The 13,140-nt window shown below is 42.9% G+C and overlaps 1 protein-coding gene across 1 annotated transcript in view; it reads left to right on the top strand.

Annotated features, from left to right (window-relative positions):
- Nucleotides 1–5,386: 5,386 nt before the first annotated feature.
- Nucleotides 5,387–13,140, top strand: part of Upk1b (uroplakin 1B) — a 34,479-nt gene continuing 26,725 nt past the window's right edge. The window contains exon 1 of the mRNA XM_075962618.1: nucleotides 5,387–5,513. The gene's annotated coding sequence lies outside the window, so the exon portion shown is untranslated. The remainder of the gene's footprint in view (nucleotides 5,514–13,140) is intronic.

Below are 13,140 nucleotides of genomic sequence, written 5' to 3'. Positions count from 1 at the left end.
ATATCAGGCGGAATGTGCAACCAGTCCAACTGGTATTTAGCCGCCAAATGCTTTAACTCAGTCTATCTGGTATGAGAGTATCTGGTCAGAAATCATATTTGAGATGATTGTTCGGTTCTATTTTTGTATGGCAAACATTTTAAAGCTTTTCTATGGGAACACTGATGTGGACTTGACTCTTGGCAATGGATTATGCTTGTTTGACATTCACACACAAATCCGCTGTCCTGGCTCTGACAATTTCTTTCTCATAATTGTGCCCCAAGCATTCCTGCCTCGTTTCCTGATTGTTTAGCTTTTCCTTTAAGTTGTTCATGAACTGTGTGTTGTCTTATTGCTATTGCTAGAACTTCAAGCACTATATTGAAGAGGTATGGAGAGAGTGGACAGCCTTGTCGTGTTCCTGATTTTAGTGGGATGGCTTTGAGTTTTTCTCCATTTAATTTAATGTTAGCTGTCGGCTTGTTGTAAATAGCTTTTATTATATTTAGGTATGACCCTTGTGTCCCTAATCTCTCCAAGACTTTCATCATAAAGGGGTGTTGAATTTTGTCAAATGCTTTTTCAGCATCTAATGAAATGATCATATGGTTTTTTTCTTTCAGTTTATTTATATGGTGGATTACATTGATAGATTTGCGTATGTTGAACCAGCCCTGCATCTCTGGGATGAAGCCTACTTGATCATGATGGATAATTTTTCTAATGTGTTCTTGGATTCGTTTGCCAGTATTTTATTGAGAACGTGCCTAGAATAGTAACTAGCAATGTTATATCAGAAGTGTTCTTATCAACAGGAGTAATATTGATTGGACCTGAGCAATGGGCCCCCTCACTTTTGTCACTGATTTCCTCACAGTGGCAAAAACCAAATCTTCTCTTTCCCTGAGCTTCCGCATTCCCTCCCTTCCTCCCCCTACCTCTCCCACTTCCCTCCCTCGCTACTTCTTTCTTCTAGGCAGGGTCTCAGTAGCCCAGGCTAGCCTCAAAGTTGCTTTGTAACCAAGGATGATCTTGAACTTCTGAGACTTCTATCCCTACTTTCCAAATGATGGAATTATAAGTATATAACCACACCCAGTTCTGTGAAGTCCTGGCGATCAAACCCAGAGCTTCCTGCGTGACTAACAAGCACTGTGCCAGCTGACCAACATCCCCAACCCTCCCCTCTGCTATTTAAAGATTTTGTTTCCCTGTCCCTTAGCACAGTGGGCAATGCATGAGCCTCATAAAGAGGAATTTGAGCATCATTGGCAATTAAGGAAATGTGAGAGTCGCAATGAAGCAACGCGTCTTATTTAGCAGAATGGTTGCGGTCAAAAGGTGAGACAGTGGCAAGTATTGGTAGAAGTGGAAAGAAATTAAATCCCCTATATCCTACTCGTGGAGATGTAAAATGCTACAGCTATGTTCTGGTCTACATGACTCTTGAGAGTGTTGAGCTCACTAAGATCAGCCAGAGATGAAATGTTGTATGATTTTACTTAATGTTCATCAATATTATTAAATAATTAATATTAATTATCAATTGTTAGTATTAATTACATTGATGTCAATAATTAGTACTTAACATATTTATAAATATTCAAGTTTGAAGAAGCTGAAAGCACACTGTGGGTATTGGGAGCTGAAGGAGAGCAGAAGAATTAGAAGCCACTTGAAGAGTCAACTCGTCTGATTTGGAAGATGGAGAACTCTGGAGACTCGTTGCATGAGAATGTGCATGTCCTTCACACTCCCAGACTGTACACTTAGCGCAACTAGTGTAGCGAATAGTGTGTGCTACTTCTGCAGTTGTTAAATTTAAAATGGAAAGGTGGTGTGTCCACACACAGTGGTGTTACTCGGCAATGAAAGAGTAGAATACAGAACGCATGGCTGTGACACAAACAGGCCTAAGTAAAGACATATATGATTTCACTACGTTAAATCTCTAGAACAGGAAAGTTCGTGGTGTAGACGGAGACCAGCACATGTCAGTTGGGATAAGAAATGCTTCCAAGAGATGAATTTTGTGAGATATAACATATTTTAATACATTTTTACATAAAAGCTTGGAGGTTAACATTTTTAAGCTTGCTGGAAAACAGAAAAAATGATTTAAAAAAAAGCTGTGAAATTCAGAACAGCAATGTTCAAGTCTTCTAGAAATATCTTTCTATTCCCCCCATTCCTGAGAGTCTCCCCATCTCACTCCCCAACTCTAGAAATCCTTTTGTAGCCCATTTTTGCCTTTCTTTAGTCATTCTTCTCGCCCATCTTCTTTTGCTCTTACATAGCCCTATCTTAACTCTATTCAACCCCCACCTACTTCTCTACCTTGTAGCACAGATGAGCACATGTAAGTACAACTATGCCTGGAGTTCTGTCTTCTCTGATATCTGTGTGCATAGCGGTGTAGACAAGTGTTGTTCCAGGGTACCTGTGTCCCAGGAGCTATAACTATACTTTAATCTTCATGTCAGCCATGTGAGGCTGTGGGTTCAACCCTCAGCCCCAAGGAAGGGAAATATTTAATTAGGAACACAGTGAGGGTAAAGCTCAGAGAGAGTTGTGGTTTTGACCTGTGGCTATGAGCCACTGGGGGCCTCTCTTTTCTGATGACCATTACAGGCATGTTAGTCATCACAATGGTCATCACCAAAACTTCCCCACTATAAAACCACTCAGTGGATGAAATATACCTCCAGAAATGGTACCAAGTGTAGAGAGTTTCATAGGAAAAGTTTGTGTCAAATTTTTATAATAAAAATGTGAGGATAATTGTCAAACCACAGAATTGCCCAGGTATTCATGGGTCAAGTACATACAATGACATTGCAGTAAATTAATCCAAATACTGTTACTGTTGCTACTATTTAATATGTATAAGTATATGATCTAGTCCACATCATATAATACCTTTTGACACACATAATAGCAAACACACATAGAAAAAGACAGTCAAATAGATAAAACAATGATTAACTAGATAAAATAAAGTAGAAAAGTAGAATAATATGAAATCTTGAGTTTAAAAGCCTTTAAATATAATGCCAAAATCAGAAATCATTAAGAAGCTATATATAATTGACATAAGTAAGCAATACTTACAGGATAACTAAAAAGCCAAAAGGTAACTTGACATAGAATTCCCCTCTGTATGCTGTAAATATGTTTTATTGCCATTGGCTAATAAAGATCTGCTTTTGGCCAGTGGCTTAGCAGAATATAGCCAGGCTGGAAAAGATTTAGAGAGAGAATAAATGGAGTTAGGGAGAAGCCACATAGCTGCCGCAGGAGACAGACACAGGACACCAGATGGAACTTTAACCATAGGCCACAACCACATGGCGATACACACATTAACAGAAATGGGTTCATTTAAGATATAAGAGCTAGTTAAAAATATGAATAAACTAATAGGCCAAGCAGTGTTTTAATTAATACAGTTTCTATGTGCTTATTTCATGTCTGAACAGTCAGGAAATGAATAAGCAGCTTCATCTATAATATCTGAAAAAAATTAATAATTGCAATATACATAGTGCACCAGTAGTCTCAAAAATGTATCAAGCCTTCCTCAGCTTAAGTTGTAAGACTACACACACTGCACTTATAGAAGATGGCCAAGAACGTGAAAGAATTGACTGTGGTGGATTAAATCAGAATGGTCCACACAGGCTCACATATTTGAATGCTTGGTTCCCAGTTGTTGGAACTGTATGGGAAGGATTGGGAGTGTGGCCTTACTGGGAGAGGTGTGTCATTGGTGGTAGGCTTTGAGGGTTCAAACACCCACGTCACTCCTAAGCTCTAAGTCACTGTGCCTCCTGCTTGTGGTCAGATTTAGCTCTCAGCTACAACTTCAGTGCCATGCCTGTGTGCCTGCTGCAGGGCTGTCTGCCATGGTGGTCATGGACTCCAACCCTCTGCAACCATGAGCCCAATTAAGTGCTTTATTTTAGAAGCTGCCTTGGCCATGTCATATAAGCAATATAAAATTAAGACATTTGCTTGTGAGAGCATGTGACTGAAAAAAGAAAGAGAAATTTTTAAAAGTTGAAGACTGTTTAAATGCCTTCTTGTCTTAAGATAGTACCTAAAGGTGAAGAGAAACGGGGACTTACACTGTTCCAGGAAACAATCATTTTACAATGTCTCTGAAATGCTCATAAGTCAAAATATTTTAAAAATAAACACAGCCTTTGGGCACCAATTTAAAATTTGAGAATGTTACTAAGGAAATGATGAGCATTTAAAATCCCATGTCTTCTGCAACATTATTATAACAACGGGAACTTTTTTAATGACCTGAATTTTCAGCCAGGGAGATGGTTTCAAATGCATAGAGCAGAGTACAATGCATTCATTAAAATGGCGTAGCAAATAGGCAGCTGTCTCTCCATCTGTGATACGAACAAGGTGGTGTAAAGGAAAACAGCTTCAGTTGTAAGCACTGGAAATGTTCAGCACTTCTAGGAATGTAAGAGCAAGTGAGAAGGGTTCCTCAGCCTTGCTCAGGAATAGGTCTCCACTGTGAAAATCTGTTTCCTTGGGTGACCCTCGCCTTAAGACAGAGATCATGGAGGCACCCAGTGCAGAGCTCAGACAGGCCTTCACCCTCAAAGCTGCCAGGGCATGGTCCTAGGCTGTCCCACCTATCATGTGCTTGAGTCTCTATGGGCCTGGATCTCAGGGCACACCCCCATGAGCAAACTATGCTCTAACTCTGTTCCTTGAGTAGAAAGAAGAGCATTGCCTGTGAGGAGACGGTGCTAACCTGTGAGAAACTCCCAAGTCCATTGATTAAAGTGTCCAGTCCTTTCTACTATACCTGCCTTTACTTACCCCTCAGTTCTAGCTAAGCTATGTGCTGCTATTTACCCACTAAAAGCAATATTGTTTGTGCTGTGTATATATAACTCATAGTGGTCCTTAAGGAAGGGACAAAGAGAAGAGAAAGGAAGGACCTAGATAGACATCAAATAATTACTTGATCGTATCTCTATGTTTCTCCATCTGTTTCTAACTTTCTTCTCCTCTACGAGTTGCTGTTCACCTTACGAACATGACTTAAGCCTTACTGTCCCTGAGAATATAACCTGTGGCTAGACAATGAACCTGGCCCTGACACTGTGCAAGCAAACAGAGAAGGGAGAATGATCAGCCTTCTTCATTATGCAAAAGTTTAGAAGTTAATGATCCAATCAAGCAAAAAAAATCAACTAAACACAAAAATCCCGAGTTTGTATTCAAGGAGAAAAGCTGACCTCTCCATCAGAGATGCACATTCCAAAGCAGCAGAAATCTGCCCACAATGCTTCCTGCTCAGCTGGGCAGGTTCAGGCAGCAGCAGGCTCAGCCCATGTGAGATGTCTCCTCCCAATCACAGACCACCCTTCCCTGGGACTGCAGTTCCAGAGAAGTCAGTGGGGTAGAAAAGCACCTTGGGCTGATGTGCACTGCTGAGTGAGTTGGTGGAGCCCAGAACCAGCAGGCAAGAGGAGCAGAGACCACCCAGCAGCCACTGTGTAAGTACTGGAACGTCTCAGAGAAGCCCACTGGACACTCTGGGCTCTCCTGGGAACTAGGGAAGTGGGATTTGATGAGTCTGTCCTGTTTGTAGTTTGAGATCTTGCAACTCTTCTGGGAAATTCTCTTTTGATAATTACTTGTCCCCTTACCTGACAAAAAGTTTCCTATTCTTCTGATAAATCATTTGGTCTGACAAGCCTTGAAAGGATTGGTGGGGCAGTTTCTTTGCGGGTCTTCCCTCTAAACAGTTCTGCTTTGATTGGTGTGTGGTCTGGAATAAGTCAGCGAATTAGTTTTATCTAATCAAGGCCAGTTTTACCAGACTGATTTTTACTGTTCGCCACTGAGTTGATCCACCAGGATCTGCAGGTTTTAGATACACATATTTCTGTTCTAATATTTTTTACACAAAAAAGTTGTTTCAAGTAACACTAGTATTATTATTAGATGTTTATACTTTTATGATTCTGTTTATAAGTCTAAATTTTCATTTATCAGTAGCTTTAGGCATTTTTAAGAACATTTATGAATTTGGATTAATTTTAAGGTCTTTATAAAAAGTCAAGGCACTTGGTTGTTGGCTGTTTCTTGCTGGGAGAACTAATAAGCACAGCAGGCCAGGAGGCAATGTGCATCCTGCCTGTGCAGTATTTTAGTTTTACAGGTAATGTGGTCTCTGTGCTTTTCCTAGGTTTTTGAGGAAGTAGTTCTCCTTTTGCTTCATCTTCCCCTTACAGCACACTATTTCGCCTTGTGCTACACTAGGCTTCCGAAAACAACTTTCCTATATTCTTAACTACCGAGAAAGACTCATAAACATTTAGCAAGAGTAGTTAGGCACCAGTTAGGCAAAAAGTAAGTGAAACGTCAAATTTTCTTTTCTCACCCTTGCTTACATTCCGAGGAACAACATCAATCAAGCCCAGAATCCACTGGAATCCCGGCCTGATGGCCCTGCAGGCTGCGCACAAACCTGACGAGCCACAGCTTCCTAACTGGGACAGAGACCACACAGATGAGGAGGGTCCTGCGTCGTCTTTCCCTTTCTCACCCTCTCTTCTCTTTCCTCCCTCCCATTTTCCTAATCCAAATTTCTCTAGCATGAGTTTGAGGTGTGGTTTGTGTATTCTCTGGTGCCAGAAACTTGAGTAAGTAGAAGAGGTAATGAACTTGAAAAGACAATCTTATGAGTGGTAGGCGAGCCTCACCTCTCTCCTGCTTTGGACATTGTTGTTTAGTGAGCAATTGTTCTTAAACCTATCTAGCATGTCTGAAGGTATCAACACCCCGGGTATGAATAACTTCATAAGAAAACAAACTTAAAGAAAGCACAAGAACAGGGGAATAAAAGAAAGAAATACATTTTCAACCTCTTAAAAATCAGTGCTTCTAAAAGCAAAGGGCTTCCCAGGGTGTTGAGCAATGAAATCCTGGAGATGCCGGGTCACTTGGACATTCTTCAATAGGGTGGGGCTCACAGGCCCCCCTACATGGAAACATGCAAGGTGAGGCACACAGTCAGCCGACAGTGCCATCGTTGCTAGTGTACACAGCTATTTCTCTGCTTCTGCTACTGTAGGACACTTATGTAACTCGCCCCACCTACCGGTTTCTTTTCTAGTACTCCCAGGTAGAGAACCTTAACATGGTGAGGGAAGTGGTATATGAGAATGATATGAAGAGTTTCAGAAAGTCATGACTGTGAGCCAGCCTCTAATGCTGGGTGTTCAATAGAAGGCAAGATGAGAGGACATGTCACATCTCTGGGAGTTAACTATCCAGAGAGAAAGACCCAAGCCACAGGTGTGTCCGTGTTCCCCGGGCACACTAGCTCTTTTTCTTCCTCTCTCTCCTCTCTCTCTCTCTCTCTCTCTCTCTCTCTCTCTCTCTCTCTCTCTCTCTCTCTCTCTCTCGCTTCTCTCTCTCTCTCTCCCTCTGTGTCTGTGTGCCACCCTCTTTTTCCTCCTCTCCCTCCCTCTCTTTACCTTTTCTTTTTGTCATTGTTCTTTTACGTTTTGCTAGACAGGTACACTGCCACTGAGCTACATCCCCAGCCTTGTTTTATGTTTTGAAACAGGGTCTCTCATAATGTAGCCCAGACTGGCTTCAAACTCAGAGCCCTCCTCTCTTGGCCCCAGAGGGATGGAATTGCAGACACAGACATGAGCCACCACTCCCAGCCTGAGATTCCAGGCTTAACAAGGGAGATTTGTCTTTTTATGTTGTACTTTTGTTTGAGGTGTGTGTCCTTCGGGCAGTACTTTTCTTCTCCCTGTGAAGATCAGTAAGAAGAAAGATATAATAAAATCACTCACCGTGAGGCATGGCTGTTGATGGCTCATGAGACTCACTGTGTTTCTTCTAGATGTTTCTGCATTTTAACCAGGATCCAAGAGGTGATTCTGTGTCTATGGCATTTCATGAACTGAAGGGAAGAGAGGGGAAGACTGAGCAGGGGGTAGGGTGGGGTGGGAAGGTGGTTTGGGGTACAAGATTCCCTTAACTGTGAGATAAAAGTGGGGTCAATGGCAAGGGAGTTAAAGCCTCTCAATTTAAAAAATGAATGTAAACGACATCTTGAAAAGAAGACACATTAGGGCAGGTGGGATGGCTCCTCAGGTAGACACTTGCCTAGCAAGTCTGGTGACTTAAGTTCAATTCTTAGAGCCCAAAAAAGAAGGAAAGAACCAGCTCCCACAGGTTATCCTCTGACCTCCGTACACAGGTGATAGCATGCTCATACCCATGTTCACACAACACACACACACACACACATACCCTCCCTCTGTGTGTGTGTGTGTGCTGATCTATTGAGAGAAAGAGCTTGATCTTAAAGAACTGGATTGCTAGATTGTGTGATTTTTGGCTAACAGTGTGTCTGCAGAGCAAATGGCAACCTAAAAACTCAGAGTTGATCTCTCAGATTGAAACTCAGGCTGGGTTTCTATACTGTGGTTTTAGAAAGAGATACGACTGTTTCTCCAGAGAACATGAGCGTCTGCACTAACAGCCTTCCATTATATGGGAAGGCCTTCCGTGTGATAGAGGCTGAGCTACTTTACTCAGACTCTTCTGATGTGTCAGGTGCGGTGGTGCACATTTTAATCCAGCACTTGGGAAGCTGAGGTGGGAGAATCACAAATTCTAGTCTGGGATACATAGTGAGACCTCATCTAAAAAAAAATAGTCTACTAACTTAAATGTTACGTCTGAATGAAGGAGTTTTCATAGCAATACCTAGACTGGTAGAAAACAAAACAAAACAAACAAAATCTAGGCACCAGGTCCTCCCCAAGTTGACACATATTATTAGCCATCACAGGAAGAGGAGAGAGGGCTCAGCAGTTCAAAACACTTGAGGCTTTTTCAGAAAACCCAGGTTAGGTGGGATTACCAGTACCCATATGGTGGCCCACATCCACCCATCTTTTGTTACAACATCTGACACCCTCTTCTGACGTCAGAGGGCACCAGGCATGCAGACGGTGTGCATACATACTTGCACACAAAAGACTCACCCACATGAGATAAATAAATCTTGCTAAAAATTATTTAATCAACCCTCACAAGAAGTATACTCTGCATTTCTTTATCAAACGTGCAAAGAGAACAATTCGTATTCTGTGTGCGGAGAAATGTCCATTTGTTCTTCCATACTTCTTTCTCTTCTTGGAAAGGGAAGACTTTCATCATGTCTTTTAAAACATAACTACCAGGGGACTGGAGAGATGGCTCAGTGGTTAAAAGCACTGGCTTCACATCCAGAGGACCTCAGTTCTGTTCCCAACAACAACACAGCAGTTCACATCTGACTGTAACTCCAGTCCTAGGGGATCTGACCTTTCTGGACTCTGTGAACACCAGGCACAAACATGGGACACAGACAGACATGCAGACAAAACACCCACACACATAAAATAAGAATAAAAGGGTTTTTTAAAAAGAACTAAAAATAACTCTCAAAATAGAATTTCATCAAACTTTTTGGTTTTAAGCCAAAACATGTACCAGTCAGCCCTTTTCTCCAGAATTTGTTTATTTTGGAAATAGGGTTTCACATACCCAGGATGACTAGGAACTCACTCTGTAGTTGAGGAAGATTTTGGTCTTTGATTCTTCTGCCTCTGCTTCCCGGTGCTGAGATAATAGGAGCGTATCACATCTGGTTTTATTGGGTGCATGGAATGGAACCCAGGGCACTGTATGGGGAAGCAAGCACTCTACCCACTGAGCAAATCCCAGCCTCCAGGCATACATGAGCCTTCGCACAAATACTGTCACCTTCTCTCTCAGTACCAGGAGTGCGTCTTTTCCCAGAGAGCCTTCTGCCTGTGTATGACAGAAGCAAGTTCACCTGTCCATGCTCCGGGAACAATTTCTAGACATCCTGCGTTGAATCAGGGCCCCTTTGCACAGCATGCTGTCAACTTCTGTTGTGGCCGGGGCTTTTTAGCTACACTGGGTGATTGCCTTCTGAGCATTGGGATCTGCTTACATCTTTCCTGTTAGTCCAAGAACCCTGGTCTTGAACAAGATGGAGAGCGGGGTGCTCTGAGGTCACAGACTCCCCACTCCCCTTCCAGCTGAAGATCATTTTGATCTGTTCAAATATATTAGAGTCCATATTGAAATCATATATCTTTGTTTCCTTTGAAATGATGGCTGTGTTGTTTTATTTTGTTTTTTTAATGAAGCCACTGCTTTGGTTGCCTTCGATGTTTCCTGACTTGTTAGATCTGGTCTGTCTGCTTCAAGAAGCTGAGGCAAAAGCCAAGAAAATTAAGATTGGCTAGGCAGCCAATATGGTATGAGATCTTTGCAAATTCTCACTTAATTTTTACAGAACTCTTGATACTGGGCTTTACAATTCTCATTAACAGATAAGGCTCAACCAGAGTCCTGGGGTAACAGAGCTACGTGATTAAACCAAAACTCAAAGCAAGGTTTATCCTGAGCCCATATCTCTGCTTCTCCCTCTTCCTTAACCTATTCTGCTACAGGCTCTAGGCAAATCAGCCATTCACACATTCAGCTACATACTCATTCCTACAAACAAACATTTGTTTACTTTTTCTTTTATTTAGAGAAATAATTGACTCCCTCCTGTGTGTCCAACACTATGCCATTCTGGGGCTGGAACAAATATAGCAGCAACCAATGCTTTCCATCTGGGAGACTCTTATTATCATATGCAGGAAGCCCTGTGTAGGAGATACTAACAATAAAAGGTTTCAGAGTGGGGAGAGGGGTTCAAGAGAGGCACTGAGAAAATGGGGGGGGGCGGGGTAAAAAAAGGTTTATTGGAAAAGTTACTAATGCCATAGATAGACCTGCAGAGGCAACAGCATGGTTGGGGGCTCCGAGAAACGTTCAGGCCAGGATCAGAGACAAACAACATGACAGGGTCTCTAAAGAGATAAATCAGAGACCACATGGCCTAAGTGGGGTCTCTTTCTATACCCATCTGAGGATGTGGGGGCTTTCAACATAGAAGCCTGAAGCCAGGTTCTCTGGAAAAAGACAGAGAAAGTGCTGGCAAAGAGGATATGTAGCCACCGATACCTGCCATTAACTTAAATTCACATCCCACGTGGCAGATCTGGGCACCAAGAAGTTTGTCAGTTAGAGACTCCCAGATGGTGCCCTTGTAGGGTTCCTGCCAGAATCTATAGATGAGAAAGAACTCAGTGAGCTATGGCAGCCCAGGCAGCAGCTGGATTCTAATGTGCCATTCTTTTTTTTTATTTATTTTTATTTTATTTATTTATTTATTTTTATTGAAAGAAAAAAAAAGAAATTCCCAACCTCCTCCCAGCCTCCCATTTCCCTCCCCCTCCTCCCACTCTTCTCCTCCTCCCCCCGCTCCTCTCCCCCTCCCTCTCCAGTCCAAAGAGCAGTCAGGGTTCCCTGCCCTGTGGAAAGTCCAAGGTCCTCCCCCCTCCATCCAGGTCTAGGAAGGTGAACATCCATACTGGCTAGGCTCCCACAAAGCCAGAACATGAAGTAGGATCAAAACCCTGTGCCATTGTCTTTGGCTTCTCATCAGCCCTCATTGTCTGCCATGTTCAAAGAGTCCGGTTTTATCCCATGCTTTTTCAGTCACAGTCCAGCTGGCCTTGGTGAGCTCCCAATAGATCAGTCCCACTGTCTCAGTGGGTGGGTGCACCCCTCTTGGTCCTGACTTCCTTGCTCATGTTCTCCCTCCTTCTGCTCCTCATTGGGACCTTGGGAGCTCTGTCCGATGCTCCAGTGTGGGTCTCTGTCTCTATCTCCATCCATCGCCAGATGAAGGTTCTATGGTGATATGCAAGATATTCCTCAGTATGGCTATAGGATAGGGTCGTTTCAGGTTCCCTATCCTCAGCTGCCCAAGGAGCTAACTGGGGACATCACCCTGGGCACCTGGGAGCCCCTCTAGGTTCAAGTCTCTTGCCAACCCTAAGATGGCTCCCTTAATTAAGTTATGTGATTCCCTGCTCCTCTATCCAACCTTCATTTACGGAGAAGAAGAATGCAAAAAGAGAAAGAAAGCATCCCCTGTGCAAGAGAAAACCTCAGAGGTCATATCCACATCGCTACAGTCTGAATCAGAGGGTTCAGCAACGGCCAGGGCACAAGGGCAAGAGCTAACTGGACAGGAATGCTGACGGAATGTACAGACACCCTCCCTGCCGACAGACGTGCAACTTGGTACCTGACACTAGACACACCCCAGCACAGTTAGCAGGCTTTCTCTCTTTTCCCAGGGAAGTTTTTACCTCTTAAAGCCAATCATAGAAACAGAAAGAAGCACAAAAGGGTAGTGGGTGTGGGGCTTCCAGGGCTTAGAATGCTGCCCCCGTTGGGGAAGAGGAAGTGGATATATGGCTAATTCTCCTGGACCTGGGAGCCCTTAACTGTAGGACCAACCAGTCATCGTTAGTACCTCCTTCCTATGTTCCACGGGTCGTTAGGGTATTAAATACCCTTAACCCAAGACCCTCTCCTTTCCAAATATCCCCTGGTCATCATGGACACTGTCTTGTTTGTAAACCATCTTAGTATTTGATGATTGCAACAGTTCTGTGAGGCAAGTTTTATAAAAGTTTCTAGCCATTTTATAAATGAGAAAATAGATACTAACAAGGTCAGTCACTGCTCAGAATAACTCTTGACAGGATGATTTGACTGCTGCCAAGTCTAGCATGCTCACTTTTAGACCGCAACTACCGGACACCACAGTGAACAACAGGAAGCCCACATTTGGCTTCCTCTTGACATTTATGCCTGTCTGTGGGGTGTTACAGACATGTATTTAATCTAACGAAGAGACAAAGCCAGCAGCATGGTACCCTTGGGAAGCTGAGGTGGGAAGATCCCATGTTTGAGGCCAGGCTGGACTATTGCGAAAGACCCTATATCCATAAAACAACACGCAAGTGGCTGAGGAAGTGTTATCAAACATTGGTTTCCCAGATCTCACACTGCAACCCTTTATTTCCAGAAAATAGAAGGGAGTAGAAGAGAAAGCTGTGGGTTTGGAAATTATCTATGCAGTTTCCTGGGTAACAGTGGGAAAATGTTAGTGTTAATGCCCTGTGAAAGGGCTACGCTAAGAAAGTAGTGAAAGGTACGTGGAGAAGC

The sequence above is a fragment of the Microtus pennsylvanicus genome, chromosome 1, assembly GCF_037038515.1.
Source record: "Microtus pennsylvanicus isolate mMicPen1 chromosome 1, mMicPen1.hap1, whole genome shotgun sequence".
Lineage (NCBI taxonomy): Eukaryota > Metazoa > Chordata > Mammalia > Rodentia > Cricetidae > Microtus > Microtus pennsylvanicus.
Note: the sequence above shows the minus strand (reverse complement) of the source record. Positions and strands in the feature narration are given on the sequence as shown.